The sequence below is a fragment of the Pituophis catenifer genome, unplaced genomic scaffold (assembly GCF_029215685.1).
Source record: "Pituophis catenifer annectens isolate HBS135680 unplaced genomic scaffold, rPitCat1.0.hap2 SCAF_2, whole genome shotgun sequence".
Classification (NCBI taxonomy): Eukaryota; Metazoa; Chordata; class Lepidosauria; order Squamata; family Colubridae; genus Pituophis; species Pituophis catenifer.
The window spans coordinates 95,978,401-95,994,800 of NW_027256882.1; the positions used below are offsets into that span (position 1 = coordinate 95,978,401).

Sequence of the window (16,400 nt, forward strand, 5' to 3'; positions counted from 1 at the left end):
TCTACCTATCCCATCAGGTTCAACAGAAGAGATATACTATGGGTACTGACTATTAGGGAGTTTCATCTGATGGGACTCAGGACAAGTGACTTTTCTACCTTGGCGCCTGCTTTCTGGAACATCACTGCCCCTGATTTTAGACTGGCCAGACCCATTGCCCTTACAGAAGAGCCTGAAGAGATTATTCTAGCCTGGGGATCTAGTGGTGGTATGGAGCTTGTAAAATGGCTGTATTGTTTGTAAGCTGTTGGATGATACTCTCCTACATTTTACATTGTATGGTTAATATTTTTAATTGTGTTTTTTGTTGTTGCCGAAGCCCTGCCCACCCACCAGTCCCCACCCTTTGGCCTTTGCCTCCCAGCAATTTACCTCCTTGCAGCAAACAACAAACAGCCTGGTCAGCTTCAGCACAACCTGACTTAGCACAAGCAGCTGATTGGCAGTTGGATCAGCCTCCCGGAATACTATCAGCTGTTCCAGGCTGTAGGGATTGCCACCACCCGTTGTCATCCATTGCTGCTGCTGCTGCCTATCACCACCTCAACATGCCCCATTTTCAGTCTCTACGCATCCCATTTTTGGCCCGTTCCAGGTGGTGGGGATAGGTGGTAGCAGTGATCCCCGCCGCCTTGAACGGGCCAAAAATGGGACACACAGAGGCCGAAAATGGGATGCACAGAGGCGGCGATAGGCGGCAGCAGCGATAGGCAGTGACAATCCCTGCAGCCTAGAACAGCTGACAGGCAGTATTCCAGGAAGCCGATCCAACCGCCAATCAGCTGCTTGTGCTAAATCAGGCTGTGCTGAAGCTGACCAGGCTGTTTGCTGTTTGCTGCAAGGAGGTAAATTGCTGGGAAGCAGAGGCAGATTTTTCCCCCTTGTTTTCCTCCCCAAAAGCTAGGTGCGTCTTATACTACAGAGCGTCTTATAGTCCGAAAAATACGGTAAATGATAGATGAAAAATATTAATATTCTGAATGAATTCTAGTTTAACTGCTTGGAGGCATCAATCCTAAAGTCAATGACAGCACCTAAAGGGCTGAAATAATATTTGTTTGTTTTTGGATAGTGCATTTCAAACTGTTACCCATTTACGCTTTTGCTCAGTAACCAATGTAAAATAATACACAATATAAAATACAGTTTAATGTAAATACTTCTTGAAACCTGGTTGAACTACACATCCATATATTTTTCTGCAGCAATACAAAAATATTATTATAGAAAAAGAAAATATGTCAATCTATGTTGATACTAGGTTACTAGGTTCTGTAACAATATTACATTTTTGGATTATTTGTATTATTATTACATTATATACATACAATAATAAAGATTTGGCTAGGACAAGTTGAAATCTGGATCTGTGTTTGATCTGGCTTCTATATCTGAATTGTCCTATTGTAGTCTGTTATTGTGCGTAAGCAAAGAAATCAAGATCTATTATCAAAGACCCATACAAGGCAACACTGACCAGAATAAATACTAAATGATTCGTGAATTCTTTTAGTTATGAATTATAGTTAATATATACAAGTCTGCCTTTGTTACACTAATATTTAAAGAAGCTAAACAGCTTAACATATGCCTACTAAGTCACTTGAATGCATGACAGTTGAGTTTGAACAGATACCATTATATTGTAGGGATCAGATATAAACAGTAAGTTATATGATATTGTAAACTGAAACTGGAAACCTGCTTAGCTATTGATTTCTGATATAAAAAAGATAAAAAACTCATCTTGTAATTTTACAATAATATCAAGAATGAATTATTGTGAAGTGTAGCATTAAGTCTAGGTTAATATGAGAAGAACGTTCATGAAATCTTGAGAGAATGATGGTATTCTTGAGCTCCGTAAAAAGAAACTCCCTAAAAAGAAACTCACTTAGCAAACAATAATTTGGACCAGACTTTCCATCACTAAGTGATGTAGTCATAAAGTACAACATGATATGACCATAGATTAGCAACATAAATTCTAGCATTCATGGCTGCTGTTAAGCAAATCACTGTGTACCATTAAGTGAGGGTGTCACCATTGGTAGCCTCCTGCTGGATTCCCCATTAATTTTGTTTGTAGGAAGCCAGCAAAGGTTGCAAATGGTAATCTGGACATTCAGATATTGTAACTAGAAGCTGGGCACTAAGGGCCCAAATCCCAATTATGCAATTATAAGTATGCTGCAATCAACAGGAGTATAAGGATGGGTGATAACTGCCACTTGTTCAGCGCCATTTAAGTTTGAGTGGTCACTAAGTGAGGACCACATCTACTGTAATTCAAACTGGTGTCAGAACTTCAAAACTTAATAAGTGATTACCCCATCAGTAATGCTTCTTTTTTTTACGTAAATCACAGTAGCATTTAGGCTTATATACTGCTCCGTAGTGTTTTACAACATTCTCTGAACAGTTTACAAACGTCAGCATATTGTCCCCACAATCTGACAGATTCCAGACGGAGCTTGGGCCATTTCCTGAGGTTCTGGCACACGCCTCGACTGGAGACCTGGTGGCCGCCTGGGATAGGGCGGCTGCTGGTGCTCTGGATCGGGTCGTGCCTTTGCGGCCTCTGACCCGGCACCGATCTCAATTGGCTCCTTGGTTTACCGAGGAGCTGAGGGAGTTGAAGCGCCGGAAAAGACGCCTAGAGAGTAGTTGGAGGGCCAGTCTTCTTGAATCTGACCGGACACTAGTAAGATCCCACATTAGGAATTACTTAGTGGCGATAAAAGCAGCGAAATGTAGTTATTTTGCTGCTCTTATTGCGTCATCAGATAATCGCCCGGCCGCCCTCTTTAGGGTGACCCGCTCCCTGCTCCACCAGGAAGCGCGGGAGGACCCCTTGGAGGGTAGAGCCGAGGATTTTGTTCAGTATCTGTATGACAAAATCACTCAGATTCGGGAAGATTTGGACTCTGACTGGGTAGTCTCAGGGGGAGAGACAGGGGCAGGTCTTGAGAATGTTATCTGGGATGAGTTTGATCCTGTGACCCCTGAGGACGTGGACAGGATTCTGGGTAGACTGAACGCGACCACTTGTTTATTGGACCCGTGTCCTTCCTGGTTAGTACTGGCTTCCCGGGAAGTGACACGAGGCTGGCTCCAGGGGATTATAAACGCTTCGCTGAGTGAGGGTGACTTTCCCGCCGCCTTGAAAGAGGCGGTGGTGAGGCCTCTCCTCAAGAAGCCTTCCCTGGACCCGGCAATGTTGGTAAATTATCGTCCGGTCTCCAATCTTCGCTTTGTTGCGAAGGTTGTTGAGAGTGTGGTCGCGCAACAGCTCCCCCAGCACCTGGATGAAACGACGTATCTGGATCCGTTCCAGTCGGGCTTCAGGCCCGGGTACAGCACGGAAACGGCATTGGTCGCGTTGGTTGATGATCTCTGGAGGGCTCGGGACAGGGGGTGCTCCTCTGTCCTGGTCCTGTTAGATCTCTCAGCGGCTTTTGATACCATCGACCATGGTATCATGCTGCACCGGTTGGAAGAGTTGGGGGTGGGAGGCACTGTGTTGCGGTGGTTCTCCTCCTTTCTCTCTGACCGGTCGCAGTCTGTGTTGACAGGGGGACAGAGGTCGACCCCGAGGCCCCTCATATGTGGGGTGCCGCAAGGGTCGGTCCTCTCGCCTCTCCTGTTCAACATTTATGTGAAGCCGCTGGGCGAGATCATCCGTGGTTTCGGGGTGGAGTACCATCAGTACGCTGACGACACCCAGCTGTACATCTCCACCCCGGATCACCCCAACGATGCCCTTGAAGTGATGTCCCGGTGCCTGGAGGCCGTACGGATCTGGATGGGGAGGAACAGGCTCAGGCTCAACCCATCCAAGACTGAGTGGCTGTGGTTTCCGACGTCCCGATATAGTCAGTTGACGCCATCACTGACTATTGGGGGCGAATCATTGGCCCCCACGGAGAGGGCTCGCAACTTGGGCGTCCTCCTGGATTCACGGCTGTCTTTAGAAGAGCACTTGACGGCCGTGACCGGGAGGATTTTTCATCAGGTTCGCCTGATTCGCCAGTTGCGTCCCTTTCTGGATCGGGACTCTTTACGCACGGTCACTCATGCCCTTGTCACCTCCCGCCTGGACTATTGCAACGCTCTCTACATGGGGCTCCCCTTGAGGAGCACCCGGAGGCTCCAACTGGCGCAGAGTGCGGCCGCGCGGGTGGTAATGGGAGCGACATGGCGTTCCCATGTAACACCTCTCCTGCGCGAGCTGCACTGGCTCCCGGTGGTCTTCCGGGTGCGCTTCAAGGTTTTGGTTACCACCTTTAAAGCGCTCCATGGCTTAGGACCCGGGTACTTGCGGGACCGCCTACTACCACCAATAGCCTCCCACCGGCCGGTACGCTCCCATAGAGAGGGGCTCCTCCGGGTGCCGTCAGCCAAACAATGCCGACTGGCGGCCCCCAGGGGGAGAGCCTTCTCTGTGGGGGCACCTACTATCTGGAACGAGCTCCCCCCAGAGATACGGAGGATCCCGGATCTGCGCACCTTCCGCCGCGCCTTAAAGACCTTACTATTTCACCAGGCCGGCCTGGCCTAATTTTCCCCCTCTTTTATAAAAGATTTTTAAAATTTTAAATATCTTTTAGTATTTATATGTTCAATTTTAAATTGGTTTTAAAAGTTTGGGGTTTTAAATTTGTCGGGGCCAAAATTATTTAATTTGATTTTATTCTATTTTTTAAATTTTGTATTGTATGTGTTTTTATTGTCTGGCTGTGCACCGCCCTGAGTCCTTCGGGAGTAGGGCAGTATAGAAATCTAATAAATAAAATAAATAAATAAATAAATAAATAAATAAATAAATAAATAAATAAATAAATCTGGGTCCTCATTTTACCAACCTCGGAAGGATGGAAGACTGAATCAACCTTGAGCTAGTAGGATCAAACTCCTGACTGTAGGAAGAGTTAGCCTGTAATACAGCATTCTAACCAATGAGCCACCATGGCTCATAAAAATCTATTTTGGGGATTTAAACCTGTGCAGGAAGGAAATCCATGATATTTATTTTTATTTATTTTATTTTTATTTTATGTGATTTGTATGCCGCCCTATCTCCGTAGACTCAGGGCGGCTCACAACAATAAAAATAAACCCAACAAAACATAAAATGCATACAAAATACATAAATGTATAAATATAAATTTAAAACATATATTAAAACCCATTAAAATAATCAAACCCCCTCAGTCCAGGTTGGGCGATGTAAACAACCATGTTTTTAATTCGCGGCGGAAAGTGCGAAGGTCAGGAGCCAACCGAAGCCCCAGGGAGAGTTGATTCCAAAGAGTGGGTGCACCCACAGAGAAAGCTCTGCCCCTGGGTCGCCAGCCGGCATTGTCTAGCCGACGGCACCCAGAAAAGGCCCTCCCTGTGAGAACGTACTGGGCGATGGGAAGCTGTTGCTGGCTGCAGATGGTCCGACAAATATCCTGGGCAACCGGTAACCAATGCAAGTCGCGCAGGAGGGGTGTAACATGGGAGTATCGGGACCCTCCCATCACATCCTGCGCGGCCGCATTCCACACCAGCTGAAGCCTCCGAGTGGTCCTCAAGGGCAGCCCCAGGTAGAGAGCATTACAATAGTCAAGACAGGAGTGACTAGCGCATGAGTAACTGTGCGTAGAGCATCTTGGTCCAAATAGGGACGCAACTGACGCACCAGACGAATCTGGGCATACGCCCCCCTGGTCATGGCTATTATGTGATCATCTAAACTCAACCGTGAATCCAGGAGGACATTCAGGTTGCGCGCTCTGTCTACGGGGGGTAAAACTTCATCCCCTATAGCCAGCGATGGAACCTCTCCATCGGTACCCACAGCCACTCAGTCTTGGCAGGGTTGAGCCGAAGCCTGTTCCTCCCCATCCAGACCCGTACCGCTTCCAGGCACCGGGACATCACGTCGAGGGTATCACTGGGCTGGTTCGGGGTGGATATAAAAAGCTGGGTATCATCAGCCACGGATGATCTCCCCCAGCGGTTTCATATAAATGTTGAACAGAAGGGGTGAGAGAACCGACCCCTGCGGCACCCCACAAGTGAGGGGCCTCATGGTCGATCTCTGCCAACACCGCTTGCATCTGACCCAAGAGGTAAGAGGAGAACCATCGTAAAACGGTGCCTCCCACTCCCAACCCCTCGAGACGCTGCAGCAAGATACCATGATCGATGGTATCAAAAGCCGCCGAAAGATCTAATAGGACCAGAACAGAGGAATAACCTCTGTCCCGAGCCCTCCAGAGATCATCCACCAGCGCGACCAATGCCGTCTCCGTGCTGTATCCGGGCCTGAAACCCAATTGGTACGGATCGAGGTTTATCCAGTATATAAACTAGCACACTGATAGCATGTGCTCTCTGAATAGAACCCATATACAGGAAGTTCCCAGATTAAGAATGAGTTCCATTCCTAACTCTGTCTTTAACTCAAATTCCGGAAGTTGGAATTTGTACTTAGAAACCGACTATGTATTACTAAAAATGGCAGACAGTATTGTCCTTTCTTGAGGCGACAAAACATTGAAGCTATGCAATGCTTTCACAAACAGATGAAAACAGACAGTATATTAAAAACACATGGCTTCAGTGGTTCCTAAAAGCATTGGGCAACTTCAGCACAGTATTGGCTTGAGAAAACACCATGCCATCTGCCATTTTCAGTAACAGGCAGTCTATTTGTACTTAGGGCTTGTCCTTAAGTTGGATGTTCTTAACTGAGGGACTGCCTGTAATTGAAAGGCTTACAAACCAAATTAAATTCTATTACCATCTTAACCATTTCTATAACATAATGCTATATTCAATTAAATAAGATTCTAACCTATTTCATTAAATTTATAAGATAGACTTAAGTTAGGCCACAGAATTCCATCATCTTTGGGGTCTTGGGGATCCCTCAAATGGCCCCATACTATGTCTCTGCTCCATGAATTTCACCGGCTACCAGTCTGCTTCTGAATGCAATTCAAGATGTTATAACCTTTAAAGCCCTTGATGGCATAGCTCCAGGCTACCTGATGAATCATCTTGTCCCAATCAAGCCTGTCCTACACATGTCGGCAGAGAGAACCTACTGCGGATCCCATTCATCGAAGAATTCTGACTTTCAGGATCCAGAAGATCTGCCACAACGCCTTCTCTGCCACAACGCCTGCCCTTTGGAACATCTTACTCTCTAAGGTCTGCCCACCCACCTCCTACCCTTCCGCAGGAACCTGAAGACCTGGCTCTGCCAGTTTGCCTGGGGACCCAATGGGGGTTTTCCACAGTAGAGGTGGCTGCTGGATTGATGTAACTCCACTTCTCCCTTACACTCTGCTCTCCACCCATCCATCTTTTTGCTATCATAGTGATATATTCTCAAGTTCTTTTTCATTGTTTACTTTATTGTTCTACTATCTTATTTCTGTTTTGTTTACACCCCTTTCCTTTCTTTTTTATTGTTGTAAGCCACCTAGAGTAGCACCACGGTGAGATAAGTGACAAATAAATTTAATAAATAAATATCACCCTTAAAATGTTTAAATTGATTTATAAACAATTTAGAAACAAGGGCACTATAATGCCATTCTGATCTGGATATTGGTTCTGTACCACAGATGATGATTTGCATCATACATTATCCCAGCTTTATCAATTTCAATTTATCAACTATAACTCAACAGACCTGGACACTACTAGGTTGCCAAGCTCCCAAAGAAATGATTTTCATGGCAATTATTAATGCTGATTTGAGGAGGGGGAGGGCAAAGGAGTGTCCCTGGAAAGTGAAGAGCATATTGGGAGCACTCTCACAAAATGACCAACAATATGGAACATGTTGGGAAACCAGGAGCTGCATATCTTTGATATAGTGCAGCAAACAATATTACTGAGAATTCATCCACTTGCTTCCCATATGGTCAAATTAGAATTATAGAACGCCTCTTAATAGAAATGTTGAAAAGCCACTGTAATATATATTTAATTTTGGTAACTGGAGCTATTTTGGGGGAAAGTGCTTTTCTTTATGCTGGGTTCATATATTTGAAGTGATATATTTCATCTCACTTTCCAAACCAATTAGGATACATAATTAATCAGGTCATAACCAAACTACTGTTTCTATTTGTGGAAGGGACGGGGTAGATGAAATTGTCCAATTTCCATTATGTGAAAACTACCTTATCCCATTCTCCCCCTCAATAATCAAGAACATTACTGAGAGGGAAAATAGGACCTGGTAGCTTTCACAAAGAGAAATATCAACAACCTCAGATATGCAGATGATACCACTCTAATAGCAGAAAGTGAAGAACTAAAGAGCATCTTGATGTGGGTGAAGGAGGAGAGTGCAAAAGTTGATTTGGAACTCAACATTAAGAAAACTAAGATCATGGCATCCAGCCCTCTCAATTCCTGGCAAATAGATGGGGAAGAAATGGAGGTAGTGACAGATTTTATTTTCCTGGGCTCCAAGATCACCGCACATGAGGACTGCAGCCAAGAAATTAAAAGACACTTGCTCCTGGGGAGGAAAGCTATGGCAAATCTAGACCGCATACTAAAAAGCAGAGACATCACCCTGCCAATAAAAGTGTGTATAGTCAAAGCTATGGTTTTCCCAGTTGCAATGTATGGCTGTGAAAGTTGGACCATAAGGAAGGCTGAGTGCCAAAGAATTGAGGTCTTTGAACTATGGTGCTGGAGAAGACTCCTGCAAGTCCCTTGGACTGCAAGGCTATCAAACCGGTCAGTCTTAGAGAGCAACCCTGACTGCTCTTTAGAAGGCCAGATCCTGAAAATGAAGCTCAAATACTTTGGCCACCTAATAAGAAGGAAGAACTCACTGGAGAAGAGCCTAATGCTGGGAATAATTGAGGGCAAAAGAAGAAAGGGACGATAGAGAATGAGGTGGCTGGATGGAGTCACTGAAGCAGTTGGTGTGAGTTTAAATGGACTCCAGGGGATGGTAGAGGACAGGAAGGCCTGGAGGAATGTTGTCCATGGGGTCACGATAGGTCAGACACGACTTCATGACTAACAACAACAAGCTTTCACAAATCTTGTCTTCAGATTTCAGCATTATGTCCTTACCCGTTAATAACTCTATAAGGCTTTTCAATAATGTATGGGCATAGCAACAAAATCTGATTCTGTATTTCCCTTCAGCAAAAAAATCCTATATAGACCGACCTTGCTTAGTGACTGCCTGAAATTACGATGGACCACCAAAAAGGTGGAGTTCCAACAGCCACACATGTTCCCCCCCACCCCCAAGTCTTGTGGTCTCATTTTGGACACTTGGCAATTGCTCACATTCATAGCTGTTTACAGCATCCTTCAGCATTTGTTTCCAGGGTTTACTTTTGATTTCCAATGAAAAACACTCACAGATATAATAAATTTGTTTTAACGACTGCTGCTCATTGTAACGACCAGCACAAAAAAATCATAAAATTAGGCAGTCACATGGTGACCCAATTAAGGGCCACTATGACTTAAAATCATAATTCTGGGCTCAATTATGGTTGTAAATCGAGGACTACTATAGTCAGAAATTCCAATATATGTAACCGGAAAGTTATAAAAGTAAAAACATACTTAGGCACCAACTATCTAGGAACTGGAATAGATCTGCCTTTACATCTAGAGTAGGGGTGTCAAACTCAAGGCCCGGGGGCCAGATCTGGCCCACGGGATGCTTAGATCTGGCCCGCAGGGGTGTCCTGGAAATAGTGAAGGACCTACCCCTGGTGCCTCTGCCAGCAAAAATCGAGCTTGCAAGGGCCGCATGCGGCCCTTTTGAGCTCCGTTTTCACTGGCAGAGTTGCAGGAGGCAGTCCCAGCCAAAAACAGAGCTTACAAGGCTGCACATGCCCCCCCCGAGCTCCGTTTTCGCTGGCAGTCTCAGCCAAAAATGAAGCTCAGAAGCCTGTTTTCGCTGGCAGAGCGTCGGGCCACCACAGGTTCCCCCCCCCCGACACAAGTGACATCATGCTGGCCACACCCATCCCAGTTCCCCGAGGTAAAACACCACCCTGATGTGGCCCTCAATGAAATCGAATTTGACAAACCTGATCTAGAGTGAAATGTTCCAGAAGACTCCAGGGAATTCACCTTCATACACATAATCTGCAGGTACTTCTATCACCAAATGCATGGGAATAACTTACAGTAAGATGTTACAAGTAAAAGAATTATACACAACAGAAGTTTATTTGAAATATTATTCTTCTTCAAGCCAGGGGATTAATAGAACTTTTTTCAATCTGGCATGCAATTTTTTTTTCCTGTTGTCACATTTTTAAAACTGTGAAATAGTTATTCGTAAACTGCTTAGAGTTTTTGACCATCCAGCAAGGAGGAATGTGATGGATACTATATAGTACATTTGCCAGCAGCAGAAGAGAAAAATATAGAAGACTCAGTAAAACTGACCATGCATTTTCTTCAGTTGCTTTCAACTACATCATCTATCCATCTGTACAAGATCACATTTGGGAGCATCTGGTGTCACTCTTTAAGGCACCCCATTTTAATCATGGTGACCAAAAATGCTGAAACTTGGATTCAGATAGTAAGACAATATAAACTGATAGAAATGGATTAAGTCCTTTTTAGCATAAGAATTTTCAATTGCATGTATGGAGGAGGAGTGCAGGATGTAGAAAAACTAAAATTTGCATAACTATAATAACCTCATTTATTGCATCTTATTTACAGAGCTGCCAATATCACAAACTGTTACTATGAGCAGCATATAATAAAAATAAGACACAATATTTTTTAAAAAAAATATAGTTAAATACATTGATTGGTGTTACAAACTAGTAGAGGATTTGATGTTATAGACAATGCAACCATTTCCTGGAGACCCTGTAGCCTACTGATCCAATCATGTTTTGAGGGACTTCTGATGGGGCCAGTCTCACCTTGAGGAGAATTAGGTTCCACAAGGCATAAAAGGCCCACCTCCTGGGTCTTATCACGTGTAACATTTTTTGTAGACTCACAACATACCTTTTCTGCTAGACTTGATCAGATGGCCAGAGATAATCAGGGAGTAGTAGTCCTTCAAATAGTGTGGCCCATGTCATAAAGGGCTTTAAAAGCCAAACCAACACCTTGGTTTTGCCAAGGGAACATATAATTGCCTACATCATCATATTTTGCACCAGATTGATACTTTGAGATACTCTTCATTTGGAGTGCATTGCAGTACAAGAGTTGATCAGAACATGAGTGATCATAAGCAGAGCCTCCCAATCCAGGAATGGGAGCAACCAGAACACAACATGAAGCTGTGCAAAGGCCCTTCTAGCCATGACTATCACCTGCTGTTTGAGTAAGAATTGAAAGTCTAGGAAGATCCCAAGACTGCATAAAGTCTGTTTGGGGCAGTACAAATCTGTCCTATAACAAAGATGGCAAAGTTCCTGAATCGGAGGGCCCCGAAATCTTGGAGCCATTCAGTCTTTCCAGGGCTCAGCTGAAGCATGTTGTTCCACATCCAGCTCCCTATAACCACCAGGTACTGGGACACATCACTTGATTTCCCAGAAGGAGAAAGATATAATTGGGTATCATCAGCATACCTCATCTAATGGCGATGGAGAATTTCACCCAGCAGCTTCATGTAGTTTTTGAATAGGAGAGAACACCAAACCCTATGGCAGACTAGATAGAATGCATACTGATTTCTATGAGTTAGACAGCAACATTGGTGAGCTAATTCAAGGTGGTCTAGCAACAACTATTACTAGCATTTTCAAAAAACAATGTGTTCATTATTATGATTTTTTTTAATATTTATCATTAAAAGTAGTTCTTTATATTCAACTAATGTTAACATCTGATACCAAGGTTAATCTTTTTTCATTTTAGCTAATACCAATTAATTTTGGCCTTTTCAAATAATAAGAACAGTACCCATACATGGATGGCGATCCATTTATTTTCTCTAGTACTTTCTGGATTTTATTCAACCATTACATATTGTGTACTGAGCCTCCTATGTCACTACTTAATATTCAGCCTATATTTAACTATGGATTGGGGAACTTTGGCCTTCAAATACCAAATATCTAGTAGTCTTTCCCACTGAGCACTAGGTGCTATGAGATATCATATATTCCCCATCACTGTGAAAGATCCTTTTTGCAGATGGGGATATTCTTAAAATGCATTATTAAGCTAATTTTTACTCTGACATCTTAAGAGTTAACAACAGCTATAGGATTAAACCACCAGTGAGGCCAATCTGCTATGGAAGTCCTTAGGTTAGCAGAAGCAGAAATTTCCAAGTCTGCAGCCACTTGTTTCAATAGTAAAACTGCAAATAGTAAAATGTGCAAATCTTATCCCAGAGTAGGAGGAACTATCCTAATACTTCAGCTGCTCCTTTTACTTTGCTATCAAAGAAACAGACATGTCAGAAAAGGAAAAACTTTCCTTTTCATCCTCACTAGAATAAACTCAACATGGTAAATAAAATAGTTCCTGCACTATGAACGCTTCTCCCACTATACACTATGGTCTCCATAGAAATGTCCAGCCCATGGCTTTTCTTTGGTTATATATACAATACTAACACAAATAAAAGAATGTGATTTAGCAACACACTCCCAACATTTAGAAATTCACAATAAATTCTTTGCCAGCAAGAAGAGGGATATAAATTGCGTTATCATTTGGTCAGCTTTCTACGTTCATAAAGAAGCTATCACATATGGCCCAATCTTTAAAAAATCAAGGAAAAAATGTGTTAATTTACAGCAATTCCTCAACCAGTTGGAAATGGAAGTTTTTAACATTTTTTGTGGCAAGTTAGTAAAAGAGTAATTTTAGTAAGAGCACCATTTTCAAACTTGTTCTCAATGGAAAGTTAGATGAGGTACTTACAAAATAATTACACCACAAGCAGATGCATGAAAACTTTTCTTCTGTTCTCTTCATACAAATTATTCCTTTATTTTAAGTTAGAAAGGGAAAATGATTTTTTTGCTGCAGAATGCATGTTACCAAGCCTAACCCTAAAAATATTTTGCCAAACCCAGCAAAAGGAAGTCAAGCTAGATTTTTTCCTGTTTGTTCCCTATGTCATATAAAATTTAACCTTCTCTTAGTAAAAAATCTTTTTAAGCTTCATAAGAAAACTTTTTTCTGTGAAAAAAATTCTGACACAAATCGACGGCATTCCTTGTAAAAGGAATATTAAAAAGCATGAAAGGGGGAAAAATCTATTTTTCATATGCACTCAAAATAAAACTCTATTTAGATAAAATTGTTTGGAATAAGATGTATGCAAAGCCATGTCAGGCTCCAAGACATACTTGTGACACTAGTATGTAACACCAGCACAAAGATCAAAATACCCATTAGGATATTTCATTGTGGCCTTTAACTTAAGGGGAGATAACTGGCATGTCCAAAAGAAACTGTGGTATTGAGTTTAATAGAAGTACATTCAACGAACTACTACATTCAAACCACAACTTTCTTGGCTTCCAAATAGGAAGATATAAAGGAGTCATATACATAAAATTTAGATCCAGCCACATTTCCTAAAGGTAATGCTGCAGATAGGACAAAAATAGCACTGACTGGAAACATGGCTACACCCTGCACTACTCAGCATTAGATTATAAAGCTCCCGCTTGACACAGTTTACACATTAGTTACAATGTTCACCCCAGATTTCTATTGCCAAGTGAACATAGATATGAACGATTTCTGTAAAGACTCCTGGGTTTAAGAGTAGAACTCCATGACAGGTGAATCGTTGAAGGGCTCAAAAGTCTTGGCAAAATCCACGCCTATGATTTTAAACGCAGAGATTTTGTGCATTCTTGCGCATACCTTTCTGCACACAAACAGGCCTGAGGAAGGAAGGAAGGACTCGGTTCTTTTAGCCCTTCCAACACAATTGCGTGGTTCTTTTATATATATATATATATAATATATTCCATCTTAGATCTGCTGCTGCTGGAGCTGGAATGAAATTGTCAATTCGGTGAGGCGACAGACAAAGCTCGGAGCTGGACGCCAGAGTCGCACAATAAAGCCGCCGCCACCTTGGTTCACTTTGTAGCGCTGCCCCCTTTTTACCCAATGCCTGCTTCTTCTTTTTTTTTTTTTCTCCCCTTCGCAATTGAAGGACACCATTGTCCTCTACATGCAGCTATTTCTGCTACGGGTAAAAAAAAAAAAAAAAAAAGGGACCGGCCTCTCTCACGCCTCTTTCGTTTTACCGTTCTCCCGCCTTTACACCCGCCGAAGACGCGGATTTTCGCCCTTTTTTTTTTTTTTTTTAATCGGGAAGAGAAGAGCCTCAGCGTCCCGTTTCCTCCCCTTGGCAGGCCCGCGGCGTTTTACAGACCCGCTCAGGTACCACCTCCTTCGCTGAGCTATTCAGGGCGCGGGGCCACCTTTCCTTTCCCCCCTCCCCTTTTCAGGGCACAAGGAGGGGAGGGGGGGCCAGAGAAGATTTGGCACCGGTAACTACCGTCTCCGGGGCGGGCTTAAGAGTCGTCGTCGCCCCCTTCCTCCCCCCCGGTCAAGTCTAAAAGCACGATCCACCCGGCCACGCGCGTGCGTTAGGCCGACCCTCCCGTCCTTCACATCCCTTGGCCGGCCGGGCCTGCTAACGCCGCCGATTCGCTCCCGCAGGCACGTATTCCCGCATTACAAAGGAGCAGAGAGAGAGAAAGAGAGAGAGAGGAGGCGAAGCTCGCTCACTCGCTCTCTCGTTGCCGGCCCTCCCAAGCCCACCACGTCCTCCTCATTCCGCCACTCGCTGAAGTCCAACGCCGACGGGCAGACTTCGAAACCCTTTGGCCGTAAGCCTCCTGCAGGGCCGTTGAACAGGATCGATGCCCCCCCACCCACCCATCCTCCCCACCAGAAGCAGCCTGCGGCATCTCCCTCCTCCGCCCAGCTCTGGAACCGAAAAAAGGCCGTACAGTCCGAGAGAGCCCGAACCCAGAGTGAGGAACTGGAGGGAGGAGGACCTTAGCCGCCCCTGCTGTCGCCGCCGCTCGGGCCCTGCGCATCTATGGTGATGGTGACGACGGAGCCGTTTGCAGCCCCATGAAGGACGTGACCCGGCCTACCCTGCCAAACCAACCTGAGGGCGAGGCGGAGCTGGACGAGAGGAGGTTTTACTCCGAACGAGGCAGACACGCACGACGAGAGACGGGAAGCACCTCACGCAACAGCGTGCTCAGCCGCCGGGTAAATATACCCGTCGCGCAGCCTAACCCTATTGCATGCCCACATCCAATCAGCGGTCGGCCAAGTTCCCGTCTCGGAGATCGATAGGTCGCAAGAAAAAAGGGGTAAGGACAGCTTTCAGAATGGCAAGGAAATAATCCAACAGCGTTAAAGGGAGGAGGAGAACGAGGAGCGGGATTGATGCCTGCCATAACCAATACGTGCTGACAAAAGGCCTATTAAGGCAGGAATAGAAGGAATAGATTCAGGCGAAGACCAACGAGACGACGCTACCTTCATTATTAGGAGAAAGATGCCGCGGAGGCGTGGCTAGATAGCCCGCCAAGGATAGGTGCGCCGCACGGTTGAAACTCTAGATAATCAGACTCGGAAACCCCGTGTAAAAAAGGGCGTTGCTACGGATCAGTACCGGGCGCAGAGTCCAATTACACTACGACGAACGGTAATGGGTGGTTGACAGAATTGCGATGCGGACCTCTTTAGGCAGGAAAGCACCTCACCCGTAAAACGAGTCCCGTTCTGAGTGAATAAACGGGAGGGGGGGGGAAGTGGGCCCCTTGCATCACGCCCCTCCCAACAAGCCAGTCTTGCGCTGCCCCCTTGTTCCTGAAAGCTCAAGTCCGTATTGCTCGCTCTGATCCGCCTTGACCGACTGAACTCTCGGGGGTCGCAAGACGTGAACCTAATAATATCTGTTCTCGACCTTCGTTAACTCCGCGGGCGGGCGGGCGAAGTAATTACCCGTGTGACCGAGTCCTGTAGAAGCAACCAATGTGCTGACGCCCCCAATGGACTTTTATGTTTCTTATACCAGAACGTAAAATCCGATCAAAGCTTACCCACAAGTTCCAAATGAAGATTTAGGCTTTAAGGTAGGGCTTGCTCCAGTCTCTACAAAGGAATTATTGAGCCTGTCATCTGCACCTCTGTAACTGTCTGGTTCGGTTCTGCAATCCAACAAGACAGACACAGACTTCAGAGGATAATTACAACTGCAGAAAAACCAATTGCTACCAACCTGCCTTCCATTGAGAACCTGTATACTGCATGAGTTAAAAAGAGGGCTGTGAAAATATTTACAGACCCCTCACATCCTGGACATAAACTGTTTCAACTCCTACCCTCAAAACGATGCTATAGAGCACTGCACACCAGAACAA

The 16,400-nt window shown here is 44.7% G+C and overlaps 1 protein-coding gene across 4 annotated transcripts in view; it reads right to left on the reverse strand.

Moving 5' to 3' along the window:
* The window catches only part of G3BP1 (G3BP stress granule assembly factor 1), a 33,964-nt gene extending 18,729 nt beyond the window's left edge, over nt 1-15,235 (reverse strand). For all 4 annotated transcript variants that reach the window (XM_070937202.1, XM_070937200.1, XM_070937201.1 and 1 more), the window contains exon 1: nt 15,134-15,235. The gene's annotated coding sequence lies outside the window, so the exon portion shown is untranslated. The remainder of the gene's footprint in view (nt 1-15,133) is intronic.
* Between the last annotated feature and the right edge of the window lie 1,165 nt (nt 15,236-16,400).